We start from the raw sequence: 17,540 nt of genomic DNA on the forward strand, positions 1-17,540 counted from the left end.
GGACACTTATTGATACTCGTGTTAGTTTAGAATGTTCATAGCCAGTGGGTCAGTCTGGGGAGACCTATCCTGACAAGGCTGACACTGTGGTGCCACCAAGTCGATTGGGGTGGCTTGTCTCAGCTACTGGGATGAAACCCTAGGCACATACAGTGTGGGATTAATTGAATCTTTGAACTGAACCAGATTTCCAGTATTGCCCTGGACCTTGGAGATTGATGGGCAAAACTGAAAAGTTACACCCGACCCCTAGACTCGATTATGATACTGCACTAGGTGTCGGATCGGGCTGTTTTGGATGTACCAATCAGTGAAATCCTTAGCGGAGGTCAAAACCTGGGTATGTTGGGACAATCCGAGAATTCATCTGAGTAGGTGATCATAATGACAGGATCAGCCCCTTTGTCGGACAAAGGTAATGATCGGGGATGCACTCTCACTGTTGGAAACCAAGACTGTTGGCAGCCAATTTCAACCGTTGAGATTTGTTTTGCAAAGTATATTTTATATGAGATATAAAAGTATATACATTATGGTTTCTAAAATGTTTTCAAAAAGGTTTTAATTCCCGGGATCCATATAAGTAGAGAGTGCAACACTGTTCCTTGGAGCCGAGGGAGAGGTACTCTCTTGTCGGGCAGTGTATGATCATTAAGTGCTGAGAGGTTAAGTGTAAGACCATTGAGGATAATACCAGATGGGCTAATCTTACATCTGCCCACAATCCCTGGGTGTTACAAGGTGGCTTGGCCCAGGGACCACTTAGGGTAAGTGTTGGGCCCATAGAGCCCATTCGATGGGTTTCAGGGGGTGCACTATCTTTAACACTATATTCGACCAGGCCTTGTAACAAAGGCTGGGCCGAACCCATGTGGCTGATGGGTAGATCAATGCTTGGGTCCCACGCCATACAAGGAAGCCCAACTGGGCAGTAGTTAGGAAGGTTAAGTGAGCACATAAGCTTAATGGGCCTAAAGCCCATTTCGAACTGGGTTATTTATTTAGTTAATTAAAGGGGAAAATTCTGAGATGGATTAGCAGATAGGATAGGGTTTTAATCCTATCCACTCAAAGAGTCCAGATCTGAATGTGATTCAGATCTAGAAACCTCCTGATGGGATTAGGAGAAAGCTAATCTAATCTGCAGATAAGATAAGGGTTTATCCTTATCACTAGAAGAGAAGGCTGATCCAAATATGATTTGGATAAGCAGCTCCTAATGGGATTAGAAGCTGATATTTTAAGTTAACAAAAGAAGGAGGGGGCGACAGCCTTTAGGAGATATACATCAGATCCTCTTTAGTGCTGAAATCAAGAAGAGAGAATTCTGCACCCTACTAATACTCTTTTGCCGCCTCCCTATTCTTTCCGCCCTGTTTGCCAGTTCGATCTCCAATTGTGGGAGAAGTCAAGATTGGATCTTGACATCAGTTCTTTGAGAAAGGATTGAAAAGGAAGCTGTGCTCACGTACCATTCTACTGATTCTTGCGAAGGACAGAGTTTTTGGGGAAGAACACTACTGATTCTGCTCCATCTTGCATTGCGCCATTTTCAGTGGGAGCAGTCTTTGGATCCTTCCTTGGGCGTGAACACCTTCGTTGGGAGATATTACTTCTCCGTATCAGGTATAATTGTCTCCTATTCCTTTTGGTTCAGATCTGGTTCAGTTTAAGGTTCAAGAATGATCATTGAAAATATGATTTTCCAAATAGGGAATGTGATTTCCAGTCGAAGGGAGAGAAAAATTTTTGAAATTCACCCCCTTATTCCGCAATCTTTGGGCGTCCATGGGATGGATCTCTCATCCCTTCACTAGTGTGGCCCGTAGGCTTTAGGAGCGACTCGTAGTCTACTCTTCATTGACTTTTTCCCGTGCCGGGGAGGCGACCGGGTCTTTAGTAGTAATGTGTGAAAGAATGAGAGATCCATCCCATGGACGCCCAAAGATTATGGAATAAGGGGTAAATTTCAAAAATTTTTCTCTCCCTTCAACTGGGAATCACTTTCCCTATTTAGAAAATCATATTTTCAAGGATCATTCTTGAACCTTAAACTGAACCATATCTGAACCAAAAGGAATAGAAGAGAATTATACCTAATACGGAGAAGTAATATCTCCCAATGAAGGTGTTCACGCCCAAGGAAGGATCCAAAGACTGCTCCCACTGAAGATGGCGCAGTGCAGGATGGAGCAGAATCAACAGTGTTCTTCCCCAAGAACTCTGTACTTCGCAAGAATCAGTAGAATGGTACGTGAGCACAGCTTCCTTTTCAATCCTTTCTCAAAGAACTGATGTCAAGATCCAATCTTGACTTCTCCCACAACTGGAGATCGAACTGACAAACAGGGCGGTAAGAACAGGGAGGCGGCAAGAGAGTATTCGCACGGTGCAGAATTCGTTCTTCTTGATTTCAGCACTAAAGATGATCTGATGTATGTATGTTAAAGGCTGCCGCCCCCTCCTTCCTTTTGTTAACTTAAAAGATCCGCTCCTAATCTCATTAGGAGCTGCTTATCCAAATCATATTTGGATCAGCCTTCTCTTCTAGTGATAAGGAAAAACCCTTATCTTATATGCAGATTAGATTAGCTTTCTCCTAATCCCATTTTGAGGTTTCTAGATCTGAATTACATTCAGATCTGGACTCTCTGAGTGGATAGGATTAAGACCCTATCCTATTTGCTAATCCATCTCAGAATTCGCCCCTTTAATTAAATAAATAGCTCAGTTCGAAATGGGCTTTAGCCCCATTAAGCTTATGTGGTCACTCAACCTTCCTAACTGCTCCCCAGTTGGGCTTCCTTGTATGGCATGGGACCCAAGCATTGATCTACCCATCAGCCACATGGGTTCGGCCCAGCCTTTGTTACAAGGCCTGGTCGAATACACTGTTAAAGACAGTGCACCTCCTGAAACCCATCGAATGGGCTCTATGGGCCCAACACTTACCCTAAGTGGTCCCTGGGCCAAGCCACCTTGTAACACCCAGGAACTGTGAACAGATGCAAGATTAGCCCATCAGGTATTATCCTCAATGGTCTTACACTTAACCTCTCAGCCCTTAATGATCATACACTGCCCAACAATAGAGGACCTCTCCCTCGGCTGCAAGGAACAGTGTTGCACTCTCCACTTATATGGATCCCGGGAATTAAAACCTTTTTGCAAACATTTTAGAAACCATAATATATATATTTTTATATCTCATATAAAATATACTTTGCAAGACAAATCTCAACGGTTGAAATCGGCTGCCGGCAGTCTTGGTTTTCAATAGTGAGAGTGCATCCCCGATCATTACCTTTGTCCGACAAAGGGGCTGATCCTGTCACTATGATCACCCACTCAGATGAATTCTCGGATTATCCCAACATACCCAGGTTTTGACCCGCGCTAAGGATCTCACTGATTGGTACATCAAAGACAGCCCGATCTGACACCTAGTGCAGTATCATAATCGAGTCTAGGGGTCGGGTGTAACTTTTTAGTTTTGCCCATCAATCTCCAAGGTCCAGGGCAATACTGGAAATCTGGTCCAGTTCAAAGATTCAATTAATCCCACACTGTATGTGCCTAGGGTCTCACCCTGGTAGCTGAGACAAGCCACCCCAACCGATTTGGTGGCATCATAGTGTCAGCCTTGTCAGGATAGGTCTCCCCAGACCGACCCACTGGCTGTGAACATTCTAAACTAACACGAGTCTCATTAGGTGTCCAGTTTAAGGGTATTACATAGAAACATACCAAGGGAACATGAATCAAATATGCATTTTTATTCATTTACAATTGATGAACATACAATTTATCTATATTTTATGAGGTTTTTGCATGAATTTTTATGCTGGTTTTATTAACTTTTGCCTTAATTTAGCTTAATGCTAAGAATAAGTTCAAGGACCGATTTCAAGAAAAGGAAGGAAAAAGGCAAGAAAAGAAGGTTCAAAAAGACCGATTTCAGTCCAGCCCGGTCATGAGAGCAAGGGAGTTTCATTCGGTCCAAGAAGTGCATGCTAACTCTTTGGAAAACCCAAGGGAAGAAGCCTAGCAAGAAGGAAATTTTGGCCCAGCCCATTTTTAGTCCAAATAACAGCCTAGAGTGTAGCCCACATGAGCTCAAAAGCAAGCTAAGTTGTAGCCCAAATAGCAGCCCAAAGGGAGCTAGGGGCGGCAACTCCTAGAAGTTTCTTGAAGAGAAGGAGGGAGCACTCTAGAAGGTTCATGAGGGGTGTAATACACCCAATTCTAGAGACTTCAAGAAGGGGCAAGAGCCCCCTTGAAAAACTATATAAGGAGGCCTCTAGGAGGGGGGAGAGGTGTTCAATTGCTTGAGAGGAAGGCTCTCCCACTCTTAGAGGTTCGGCCACCTTGAGAGAAGAGAAGAGAAGAAGGCTAGGCGCAAGGAAGAAGAAGAAGAAGGGCTGAAGGAAGTTCAAGACAAGCAAGCTAGAAGAAGAAGGTGAGTTCAAATTGAGGGTTTGTGATTCAAAGATCTTTTGTAATAAATCATTTATAGTTTCATTCTCTTTTGATTTGAATTCAGTTTCTTAATTATATTTTCTTTCTTCTTTCTCCTTGTTTCCATTCTTCCTTGATGTATTTCAGCTTGTAAAATTTCAGTTCAGCAATTTAATTCTTTTTGATTCATTCAAATGGTCATGCATTGTACTTGAAGTTTCTTGAATAAGGGTGTGATTGTAGATTAATTCGGCCAACTAACCTTCAAAACTCAGATCTGAATTCTCAGATCTGAAATTGCAAGATCTGAATTGCTTGAAAGAGAATTCAGATCTGCAATTTTCAGATTGGGCGAATTAATCTACAGCTTGGAATTCCTAGAGTGCTTGAGAGAGACTCTAGGAATTCAGATCTACTATTCAAGAACTGAATTGAGTGCAAGGTTAGAGATAACTTGCACAATTCAGTTGGTGATCAATTCAGATTTGAATTGATGCCTTAGAAGTGTTTGAAGAAATGCATGCATGGGGATTAGATTCTTGATAGAGATAGAAGAACCGTCACTCATGAATAGGATGAACATGCGCTTGAGAGAGGCTGTTCATGACCTTGGGGTTTCACCAAACCAAGGCTCAATCATGATTCATTCGAATGATCCAAATTGATAGATTGCTAAATTATGAGATTGACATTTACTGCTTACTCTTCTAACCTGAATTGAAGGCAATTGGGCCAATGATTTAGATAGCTTTTAATTTAGGATTTCTTAGCTTTCATTAGAGTTTTGATTTATTTGTTGATCAGATAAGAAGTGCTCAATTTAGTATTGGTAATTGTTTCCTAAATCCTCATGGGAACGATACTTCACTCACTACTTTATTACTTGAACGGCTAGTGCACTTGCTAGTGTCACAATGAGCCACACATCAAGTTTTTGGCGCCGTTGCCGTGGATTTAGAGAAACAATATTAGGAAACATTGAGCATTCTTAATCTGATCTCATTCAGCATTGCATTCATAGTTGGGTTAATTTGCTAACTTTTTCATTTCAGCTTGGACTGCAACTGCTGTACTACTGTAGTTATGTTTCTTCTTTCTTAAGTAGATTACTTTCTTTTTCTGGTTTCAATTTCATTTTAATAAAGGCATATTTGATTTCTATTCAATCTTGGTGTTGTTCCCTTCAAAAAGAAAAAAAAAAGAAAAAATTCACATAAACATGAGTGTTGCAGATCTGAGTTGCATTCGGCACTCAGATTAGCAGATTTCAGATCTGCAGCACTCAGCCGAAAAGAATTGCTTGTGTTTCAGAATTTTATTTCTTTTTCCATTACAAAAATATATATATATATATATATATATATATATATATATATATATATATATAAAATGAAAAAAAAGGGAGATCTTTTGAATAACCAGAGGAGCAATTGAGAATTCGGATCAGAATTCAGATCTGAGTTCAGATCTAAATTCTGCTACAGCAGATTTGCAACAGTTCAGATATGAGTTCCTCTGAACTCAGACCTGAACTGATGCAATTTTGAGGGGAATTGGGTGTCATAACCACCCCAATTTACCCTAGGACACTTCTGCTACTCCTCAAAGGCAATTTGGTAGAAATAACTGAAGGTAAGGCAATTGAGATTTCAGATCCGAACTCAGACTTGAGTTCAGACCTGAACTCTGCTATAGCAGAACTGCAATACTCAGAAAAAAAAAAAAATCTGTTCTCAGCCCTTTATTATTCTTTTCTTTCATTACAAAAAGAAAAAAAAAATATATTTAGATAGTGAAAAAAAAAGAGAGAGAAAGAACCATATAACCGAAAGAATGGAAACCAAGGATTCGGATCAGAACTCAGATCTGAACTCAGATCTGAGTTCTGCTATAGCAGATCTGCAACAGTTCAGATCTGAGTTCTCTTGAACTCAGACTTGAACTGATGTAAATTCAAAGGGTAATTGGGGGTTATCTTCACCCCAATACACCCTACAAAAAAATCTGCTATCTCCCAAAAACAATTGGATAGTCATGGTTAAAAAAAATTCGAATCTGCAATCACCTAGATCTGAACTGGGGTTGTGAACAGAGCAGGATACAGGGCATACTTTGCTGTATTAAATAACTTGTACTCCAACCTATCTGAGCTGATTTGGTTGAAGAAAAGTATATTTAATCTGAGAATTTTTTATGCCTCAAGAGATTTCATGCAAAGTGGCACTTCCACACCATTTTTCTATTAGAGTTCAGACCTATAGCAGGGCTACTATAGCAGACCTGCTACAGCAAGACTGAACCAGGGCAGGTTTTGAATAGGTTTGTATTACAATTAACATTACTAAATTGGCATTGTGAATTGTCCTGGGCTGATCTTTGAATTTTTTTTTTTCAAGTTAGATAGCTCTGATTTCAGCTGTGCACGAATAGAAAGTCTAGCAGATCCCGAATGGGTGTGTGCAGCCGTGTGTAATACATTCCAATAAGTGTATACGCCATCAAGGGCTACATTGATGGAGCCATGTTTCTTCTCTTGATACTTGATTGTTCCATCCTTAGTTTCAGTTTTAATGTAGCTTATGCAAATCAAATTTCTCTTCTTCTTTTGGTTCTAAAAAAGAAAATAAATAAATAAATCTCAAAATGAGTTCAGATCTGAATTGCATTCATCAATCAAACCTGCACTCATCCAAAAAGATTTTGGTTGCATTGCTGTATTTTGTTTTAGATTTATTTAAAAAAAAAATAGATAAAGAAAAGAAAAAGAAAACAATGAAAAAATAGCATGTGAGTTTTCAAATCTGAAACTCATATTTGAAGTTCAGATCTGTGTTCAGCCGGTTGCAGGACTGCATTCTGCTAGGTTCAGATCTGAGTTCATTTAAACTCAGACCTGAACCCACTCTATTTTGATGTGAATTCGGGTAGTGACAACACCCAATTCCCAATTTGATGCATCAGACTTGCCTCATTGATGAAAATTTAAGCCATGAATGGTAAAATCAATTCTGAAGTGCATGAGAATCAGAGGCAGTATAAGTACATAATCTGAAATTTTTGTGAACTTGATGTTTTGTTATCTTTTAAATCACTTGCACCCAATCTGAATTGGTTGTATTGGATTAGGACTGATGTTTGTGAGGTCCAAAAAGAGCTTCATATTTTTGATGTAATGGTATTCAGATCTGAATCAAGGCTGCTTTCATTATAAAATTGCAGATCTGATTTCAGGTCTCTGCAATCAATTGAGGCATACAAGATATTTAAGTTGGGACTTGAAAGAGAAGTCTTAAGCTCTTGGGATCAAACTTATTTCAGACCTAACTGCAACAGATTTTAGACCTACTTATTGATATTAGGTTTGGAGTTTTTGTAAGTGACTGTTCTCAAAAGTCAAGTTCTAACCAAAAAAAAAAAAAAAAAAAATCAAATAACTTTGGTATTGTGCTGATTTCAAGAACTCTTAGACTTCTAAGCTAGTTTCAATCTTGTAAATCACTTGTTTATCACTTGCATATCAGATTCCAAGAGATATTTATATTGGCTTTTGATCTTGTTTTTTTTTTTAAATTTATTTATTTATTTATTTTGTTAGATAGAATTCAAACTTCTTGGCCTTGTAAGTTTCTGTTGTGTATTATAGACTGGTTAAATTATTTACATTGTTTGGAATTGTGTATAGCAGTCTATTTATTATTTGGTTTAAATTATTTTTAGTTAGAACAAAGCTCTTGATCTCTCTTGCAAGTAAATTCTAGCAGAAGAGGCTCCCACCAAAAGAACTCTTGCATATCTGGAAATTAATCTTCAGGAAGTCCTCTATACACCCTTCTCTTTACTTGGTATTTCTCTTGTTTTTTTTTTTTGTGATCCCCTAACAATAGGAACATTGAGGACAATGTTCATCTTAGGTGTGGGGGAGTGAGCCCGAGGCTAGGGTATGGGGGATGAAACCATGCACCCCAACACACATATGTAGGCAATGACATAACCAAAAAAAAGACTGGAACCCCTCAAGTTCATTACTATTTATTTGATGATTTTTTTTTTAAGAAGGAATTCAATGAGTTGAGGGAGACTGATGTACTTGTTAAGTTTTTATTCTTGTGAATGACCTAATTTGATATATGCATGAGAAAAGGGGATCTAAATATGCTTTTCAGCATGACTAGCCCTAACTATCTTCATGTGTATGGAAGCCCTTGATTTCATGGTTAATGGTCAAGAGAGCTAGTGCACATCTGAAGTGCTGATTCTTGAGGTTCAATAATTGCAAAGAAGGACAAAAGCCCAAATTGACTCCGCTATTTTGAGCTGAATAGTAAAACTAGCAGCTCAGAACATGAGTCCTACCTCAAGTAAGTGACCAGTGTGAGATGGAGCATAAGATGCACTCACACCAAAAAAAAAAAAAAAAGTAAAAGAGAGAGAAAAGTGTGTGAGATGGAGCATAAAATGCACTCACACCGAAAAAAAAAAAAAAGAGGGTGAGATGGAGCATAAGATGCACTCACCCTTAGAAATAAGTAATTGTGGTGACAACCGAGGTTCAAAGGGGCACTCTAAAGTTGAACTCTCATTGAGATTTAGTTACAGATGTGAAACTTAGTGAAATTTGATTATTAACCTTGACAATTAAGGGGCTGATTTATATATGAATTAGGAGTGAAGGCTAGACAATGATGAAATTCATATTCTCCTTTCCTCGGATCTGATACATATCTTAAATGGTAATTTACAAGAATAAGAGTTGAGCACTTACAAAAGTTCCCCGACTACTCAATGCATTTCTATCTTAAAAAGTTCACCAGGTAAATGGTGAGAATAGAAGGGGAGAATGTTAAGTTTATGGCTGATGTCTTTGCTTGAGGACAAGCAAAAGCTTAAGTGTGGGGGTATTTGATGAACCTACAATTTATCTATATTTTATGAGGTTTTTGCATGAATTTTTATGCCAGTTTTATTAACTTTTGCCTTAATTTAGCTTAATGCTAAGAATAAGTTCAGGGATAATTAATCCAAGAAAAGGAAGGAAAAAGGCAAGAAAAGAAGGTTCAAAAAGACCGATTTCAGTCCAGCCCAGTCATGAGAGCAAGGGAGTTTCATTCGGCCCAAGAAGTGCAAGCTAACAGATGAACTTATAATTTATCTATAATTTTTGAGGACTTTAGCATTGATTTTTATGCCGGTTTTATTAATTTTTGCCTTAATTTAGCTTAATGCTAAGAATAGGTTCAGGGATAATCAATCCAAGAAAAGGAAGGAAAAAGGCAAGAAAAGAAGGTTCAAAAAGACCAATTTCAGTCCAGCCCGGTCGTGGAAGCAAGAGAGAGCACTTCGGCCCAAAAAGAGCAAGTGAATTCCTTGAGAAAACCCAAGAAAATAAAGCCTAGCTATGAGGAGAATTCGGCCTAGCAAGGAAGGCCCATTTTTAGCCCAAATAACAGCCTAGAGTGTAGCCCACATGAGCTCAAAAGCAAGCTAAGTTGTAGCCCAAATAGCAGCCCAAAGGGAGCTAGGGGCGGCAACTCCTAGATGTTTCTTGAAGAGAAGGAGGGAGCACTCTAGAAGGTTCATGAGGGGTGTAATACACCCCATTCTAGAGGCTTCAAGAAGGGGCAAGAGCCCCCTTGAAAAACTATATAAGGAGGCCTCTAGGAGGGGAGAAAGTTGTTCAATTGCTTGAGAGGAAGGCTCTCCCACTCTTAGAGGTTCGGCCACCTTGAGGGAAGAGAAGAAAAGAAGGCTAGGCGCAAGGAAGAAGAAGAAGAAGGGCTGAAGGAAGTTCAAGACAAGCAAGCTAGAAGAAGAAGGTGAGTTCGAATTGAGGGTTTGTGATTCAAAGATCTTTTGTAATAAATCATTTGTAGTTTCATTCTCTTTTGATTTGAATTCAGTTTCTTAGTTATATTTTCTTTCTTCTTTCTCCTTGTTTCCATTCTTCCTTGATGTATTTCAGCTTGTAAAATTTCAGTTCAGCAATCTAATTCTTTTTGATTCATTGAAATGATCATGGATTGTACTTGAAGTTTCTTGAATAAGGGTGTTATTGCAGATCAATTCGGCCAACTAACCTTCAAAACTCAGATCTGAATTCTCAGATCTGAGATTGCAAGATCTGAATTGTTTGAAAGAGAATTCAGATCTGCAAATTTCAGATTGGGCGAATTAATCTACAGCTTGGAATTCCTAGAGTGCTTGAGAGAGACTCTAGGAATTCAGATCTACTATTCAAGAACTGAATTGAGTGCAAGGTTAGAGATAACTTGCACAATTCAGTTGGTGATCAATTCAGATTTGAATTGATGCCTTAGAAGTGTTTGAAGAAATGCATGCATGGGGATTAGATTCTTGATAGAGATAGAAGAACCGTCACTCATGAATAGGATGAACATGCGCTTGAGAGGGGCTGTTCATGACCTTGGGGTTTCACCAAACCAAGGCTCAATCATGATTCATTCGAATGATCCAAATTGATAGATTGCTGAATTCTGAAATTGACATTTACTGCTTACTCTTCTAACCTGAATTGAAGGCAATTGGGCCAATGATTTAGATAGCTTTTAATTTAGGATTTCTTAGCTTTCATTAGAGTTTTGATTTATTTGTTGATCAGATAAGAAGTGCTCAATTTAGTATTGGTAATTGTTTCCTAAATCCTCGTGGGAACGATACTTCACTCACTACTTTATTACTTGAACGGCTAGTGCACTTGCTAGTGTCACAATGAGCCACACATCAAGTTTTTGGCGCCGTTGCCGGGGATTTAGAGAAGCAATATTAGGAAACATTGAGCATTCTTAATCTGATCTCATTCAGCATTGCATTCATAGTTGGGTTAATTTGCTAACTTTTTCATTTCAGCTTGGACTGCAACTGCTGTACTACTGTAGTTATGTTTCTTCTTTCTTAAGTAGATTACTTTCTTTTTTTTGGTTTCAGTTTCATTTTAATAAAGGCATGTTTGATTTCTATTCAATCTTGGTGTTGTTCCCTTCAAAAAGAAAAAAAAAAAGAAAAAATTCACATAAACATGAGTGTTGCAGATCTGAGTTGCATTCGGCACTCAGATCAGCAGATTTCAGATCTGCAGCACTCAGCCGAAAAGAGTTGCTTGTGTTTCAGACTTTATTTTTTTTCTTTCTTTCATTACAAAAAGAAAAAAACAAATTAAAAAAAAAGGGGAGATCTTTTGAACAACAAGAGGAGCAATTGAGAATTCAGATCAGAACTCAGATCTGAGTTCAGATCTGAATTCTGCTATTGCAGATCTGCAACAATTCAGATCTGAGTTCCTCTGAACTCAGACCTGAACTGATGAAATTTTGAGGGGAATTGGGTGTCATCACCACCCCAATTCACCCTAGGGCACTTCTGCTATTCCCCAAAAACAATTTGGTAGCAATAACTGAAGGTAAGGCAATTGAGAATTCAGATCCAAAATCAGACTTGAGTTCAGATCTGAATTCTGCTGTTACAGATCTGCTCAGTTCAGATCTGAATTCCTCTGAACTCAGATCTGAACCGATGCAAGTTTGAGGTGAATTGGGTGCCATCACTACCCCAATCCACCCTATGATACATCCAACCTGCCTCAAGGGTGAATGGATAGCAAGGAATGAGAGAAATTCAAATCTGAAATGCAGTTGATATGATGTGAGGACTGAACTGATACAGAGCATACTATGAATTCTGGGTGGACTGAATTCTTGGCTTTACCCACTTGTAACCGAGCTACATTAGCTAAGGAGGTGTATGTTTGGATTGAATAATTGTTATGCCTCAGATATTTAAGAAAAATTAGCACTTTCTAAGTATTTCTTTTAGCATTCAGATCTGTAGCAGGGCTGCTATAGTGCAACAGTTAGCAGACCTGATTTCAGATTTCTACAAAAGTTGTATGGGCCGAATAGCTTGCAATACCAAACATTGCAGACCCAATTTTCAGGTCTTAGCAAGTGTTTGATATGCATCAGCTATACAGGTTTGAGCTTCAATTGTAGAGTTTAAAATCTTTAACCCAAGCCTAACTCAGGACTGGTTTTAGTTTATTTCAGATCAGATCTGATTTCAGCCCTAAAGCATCACAGAATTGATTCCAACCTTAATGGATGTATATTGTAGTGTATACCAATGAGTGTGTATGAGATATCCAGCTCAGATCTGAATTATTATTTATTAATTTCTCTAGACTAACAATACCAAAGACTTGTAGATCTGAACTCAGATCTAAATTGGGTCTGAATTCAGATGTTGCAATCGATGGATGTAGATAAAGGAACCTTGAATAAGATGATTGGTTTAAATCTGCTTTTAGTATAATCGGCTTCATTTATTCATGATAGGATGTAGGTTTTGTATTCTAATAATTCACTTTACATTTTCAATGTGATAGGATTAGTTATTTATTTTCTTTTGTGAATATTGGCATTTTTATTGCTTTGACTTTAACAGTTTATGACAAGCAGACCTGAACTGGAAGAGATCCTTTACGACCCGGAGATTGAACGGACTCTCCGTGTCCGTTTGAGAGCTGCTAAGCAAGTCAGACAAGAAGCACAAGAAATGGCTGAACAAAGAACTATGATGGATTATGCCAAGCCTACCCTCACCGGGACTGTCTCCAGCATTATCAGGCCAACTATTGCTGCCAATAACTTCGAAATTAAACCGGCCATAATCCAAATGATACAAAATACGGTTCAGTTTTGTGGTATGGCCCATGAGGATCCGAATGCCCATATTGCTAACTTCTTGGAAATCTGTGACACCTTCAAACACAATGGGGTAAGTGATGATGCCATCCGGCTGAGGTTATTCCCATTTTCTTTGAAGGATAAAGCCAAAGCTTGGTTGAACTCATTACCGGCAGGATCTATAGCCACATGGGACGAAATGGCCAGCCGTTTTCTCTCTAAATATTTTCCCCCTTCTAAAACTGCTAAAATGAGGAATGACATCACTACTTTTTTCCAGCAAGAGGGGGAATCTTTATATGAGTCATGGGAACGATACAAGGAGCTGTTAAGGAGAGTTTCTCACCATGGCATCCCCATTTGGCTGCAAGTGCAGACTTTCTATAATGGTCTTACTGACTCAAATAAGACCATATTAGATGCTGTAGCCGGAGGATTCATAAATAATAAAACTCCTGAGGTTGCCCATGCACTTATTGAGGAAATGGCAGCCAACAATTATCAATGGCATTCGGAAAGGACTCAAACTAGGAAGCAGCAAGGCTTGCATAATGTTGACACTTATACAGCACTAGCTGCACAAATAGGAGCACTCAGTAAAAAAATAGATGAAATGCAGATAGCTACCATGCATGTGCAGCCTCTTAATTGTGAATTGTGTGGGGGAGGCCACATCAGTACAGACTGCCAAGTTGGCAATCAGTTCAGACCATCTACTGAGAAGTTGACTATGTCAGCAATTCGTCAAGACAGCAGGGTTACCAGAGTCACCATACTTTTCATCCAGGATGGAGGGGACATTCAAACCAGTCCTGGCCAAATCAGCATATTTCCAAGCCGTTCCACCAGACTTATCATCAGCCTGAACCGAAATCCAATTTGGAGGAACTGATGACAAAATTTACAGGTGCAGAAACTAGGTTCCAGAACCAGGAAGCCTCAATCAAAAACCTGGAAAACCAAGTGGGGCAATTGGCACAATTAATCTCTTCCAGACTGCCGGGAACTCTTCCAAGCAACACTGAAGTGAATCCACGAGAGCAGGTGCAAGCTATTACCTTAAGAAGTGGAAAAGAGTTGCCTGAGGTAGAAAAGAAGAATTGGGCTGAACCCAAGGCAGAAACAAGCCTTGGAACCAGACAACAAAAGACGGAACAACCAGAATCACAACAAGGGATGCACCAACAACCACAAGTTCCATTCCCTAACAGGCTGAAGCAACAAAAATTGGAGAAGGAATTTGGTAAGTTTCTTGAAATATTTAAAAGTTTACATATTAATATTCCTTTTGCTGATGCTTTAGCCCAGATGCCACACTATGCAAGGTTTTTGAAGGAATTATTGGCAAACAAAAGGAAACTGGGAGATGTGGCTACAGTTGCATTAAATGAGGAATGTTCTGCTATCCTTCTGAACAAGCTGCCTCAGAAACTTAAAGATCCAGGGAGTTTCACTATTCCTTGTACCATTGGCAATTTAAAAATTGAAAAAGCTTTATGTGACCTGGGAGCTAGCATCAATTTAATGCCATATTCTATCTTCAAGAAATTGGGGTTGAATGAACCCCAACCCACTAGAGTGGCATTACAATTGGCTGATAGATCCATTAGACATCCTAGGGGGATCATAGAAGATGTGTTAGTTAAAGTTGACAAATTCATTTTTCCAGTTGATTTCATTGTGTTAGACATGCAAGAAGATGTGGAGGTCCCGCTTATCCTAGGGAGACCTTTCCTGGCTACCGGGAAAGCAATGATTGATGTCCAACAAGGACAACTCAGCCTCAGGATACAAGATGAGGAGATAATTTTTAAAATGTCTGATGCTATGAAACATGCACCCTCTAGTGATGATTCTTGTTTTATGATTGATGCCATTGAATTGACAATTGATGAATGCTTCTAGGTAAGTAGAATAACTGATCCTCTTGAACTCTGCCTCCAGCAGGGAGAACTTGAAGAAGCAGAAAATGAAAAAATAAACCTCATGATAGCATACCTGAACGATAAGCCTCAATTCAAGGGAAAGGGGTTTCTTAAATTAGAGAACTTAGGCAAATTGCCCGGACCATCAGGTAAGCCATCACCCCAAGAACCCCCCACCCTTGAACTGAAGCAATTACCATCCCATTTAGAGTATGCTTTCCTTGAGGAACCATCAGATCTCCCCGTGATAATTTCCGCAGCACTGAATCCCTTACAAAGAGAAAAATTATTAAGAGTGCTGCGGGAACACAAAAATGCTATAGCTTGGAAGGTAGAAGATATCAAAGGCATTAATCCATCAATCTGCACTCACAGAATTTTGATGGAAGAGGACAGCAAGCCTTCCGTTCAGCCCCAAAGGCGCCTGAATCCTAACATGAAAGAAGTGGTAAAGGCTGAAATAATTAAGTTGTTAGATGCTGGGATCATTTATCCTATTTCTGATAGTTCTTGGGTAAGCCCTGTGCAAGTTGTGCCCAAAAAAGGGGGTACGACTGTTGTTCCAAATGAGAAAAATGAACTCATCCCTACTAGAACCATTACCGGATGGCGTGTGTTTATTGACTATAGAAAATTAAATGAAGCCACCCGGAAGGACCATTTCCCTCTCCCATTTATGGATCAAATGTTGGAGAGGCTAGCCGGGCATGAGTATTATTGTTTCTTGGATGGATATTTAGGGTATAACCAGATACCAATTGCACCAGAAGATCAAGAAAAGACCACTTTTACTTGCCCATATGGAACCTTTGCATACCGAAGGATGCCCTTTGGGTTATGCAATGCCCCAGCAACCTTTCAGCGATGTATGATGTCTATATTTTCTGATATGGTTGAAAAATTTATTGAGATCTTCATGGATGATTTTTCAGTTTTTGGCTCTTCGTTTGATGCATGTTTGAATAATCTGGAACAGGTGCTTACTAGATGTAAAGAAACACATCTTGTGTTGAATTGGGAGAAATGTCATTTTATGGTGCAAGAAGGCATAGTGCTTGGACACAAGATCTCTCAAAGAGGTATAGAAGTCGACAAGGCCAAGGTGGAGGCAATTGAAAAATTACCAACCCCAACATCTGTTCGTTCTTTGAGAAGTTTCTTAGGACATGTCGGATTCTATAGAAGGTTTATTAAAGATTTCTCAAAAATTTCCAAGCCATTATCTACCTTGCTTCAGAAAGAAGTGCCTTTTGAATTTTCAACTGAATGTCTTCATGCTTTCAACATCTTGAAAGACAAATTGATCCATGCACCTATCATGGTAGCACCAGATTGGACCCTCCCATTTGAATTGATGTGTGATGCGAGTGATTTTGCTATAGGAGCTGTTTTAGGACAAAGAATGAACAAACATTTTCAGCCAATTTACTATGCTAGCAGAACCTTGACTGGACCCCAACTCAATTACACCACCACAGAAAAGGAGCTGTTAGCAGTAATATTTGCACTTGATAAGTTTCGTTCATATCTGATATTATCCAAGGTTGTTGTCCACACAGATCACTCGGCATTAAGGCACTTGCTTACCAAGCAAAACTCAAAACCAAGACTGATCAGGTGGATCCTTTTATTGCAAGAGTTTGACATTGAGATTAGAGACCAGAAGGTTGTTGCAAACCTGGCTGCTGACCATCTCTCCCGGTTGGACACGGTAAGCTCAAAAGAGGAGATAACCAGCAACATTCGAGAAGAATTTCCGGATGAGCAGTTGTACTCAATACAGAAATACTCATATCCTTGGTATGCTGATTTTGCTAATTATCTAGCTGCACAAGTCCTTCCTCCTAACCTTTCATATCAACAGAAAAAGAAATTCTTTTCTGATGTAAAGTACTATCTGTGGGAGGAACCCTTTTTGTATAAATTGTGTGCAGATCAGATCATAAGGAGATGTGTCCCCGAGGAGGAGATGGAGTCGGTACTCCAATTTTGCCATGATAAAGAAGCAGGAGGTCATTTTGGAGCTAGTCGCACTGTAGCCAAGGTTTTGCAATCAGGTTTTTATTGGCCCACACTCTTCAAAGATGCCCATCGGTATGTGTCCACATGTGACAAATGCCAAAGATCGGGAAACATTTCCCGACGGAATGAAATGCCCCTTTCCAATATTTTAATCTGTGAAATCTTTGATGTTTGGGGTATAGATTTCATGGGACCTTTCCCGAATTCTTTTGGGAATAAGTACATCCTCGTTGCAGTTGACTATGTATCCAAATGGGTAGAAGCCATGGCTTTACCCACAAATGACTCAAGAAGGGTAGTAAACTTCCTAAAGAAGCTATTCTCCCGATTTGGCACTCCGCGAGCTATAATTAGTGATAGGGGAACTCACTTCTGCAATAGCCAATTTGAGAGGTTAATGCAGAAATATGGAATTACACATAAATTAGCTACCCCTTAT

General features: G+C 39.3%; 1 non-coding gene across 1 annotated transcript; it reads right to left on the reverse strand.

Annotated features, from left to right (window-relative positions):
* Positions 1-13,401: 13,401 nt before the first annotated feature.
* On the reverse strand, positions 13,402-13,508 carry LOC148876277 (small nucleolar RNA R71). The gene has a single exon (XR_016106237.1). It is a non-coding gene; the product is annotated as a small nucleolar RNA R71 (small nucleolar RNA).
* Between the last annotated feature and the right edge of the window lie 4,032 nt (positions 13,509-17,540).

The sequence above is a fragment of the Nelumbo lutea genome, chromosome 1, assembly GCF_056320005.1.
Source record: "Nelumbo lutea isolate HS-2025 chromosome 1, American lotus-T2T, whole genome shotgun sequence".
Lineage (NCBI taxonomy): Eukaryota > Viridiplantae > Streptophyta > Magnoliopsida > Proteales > Nelumbonaceae > Nelumbo > Nelumbo lutea.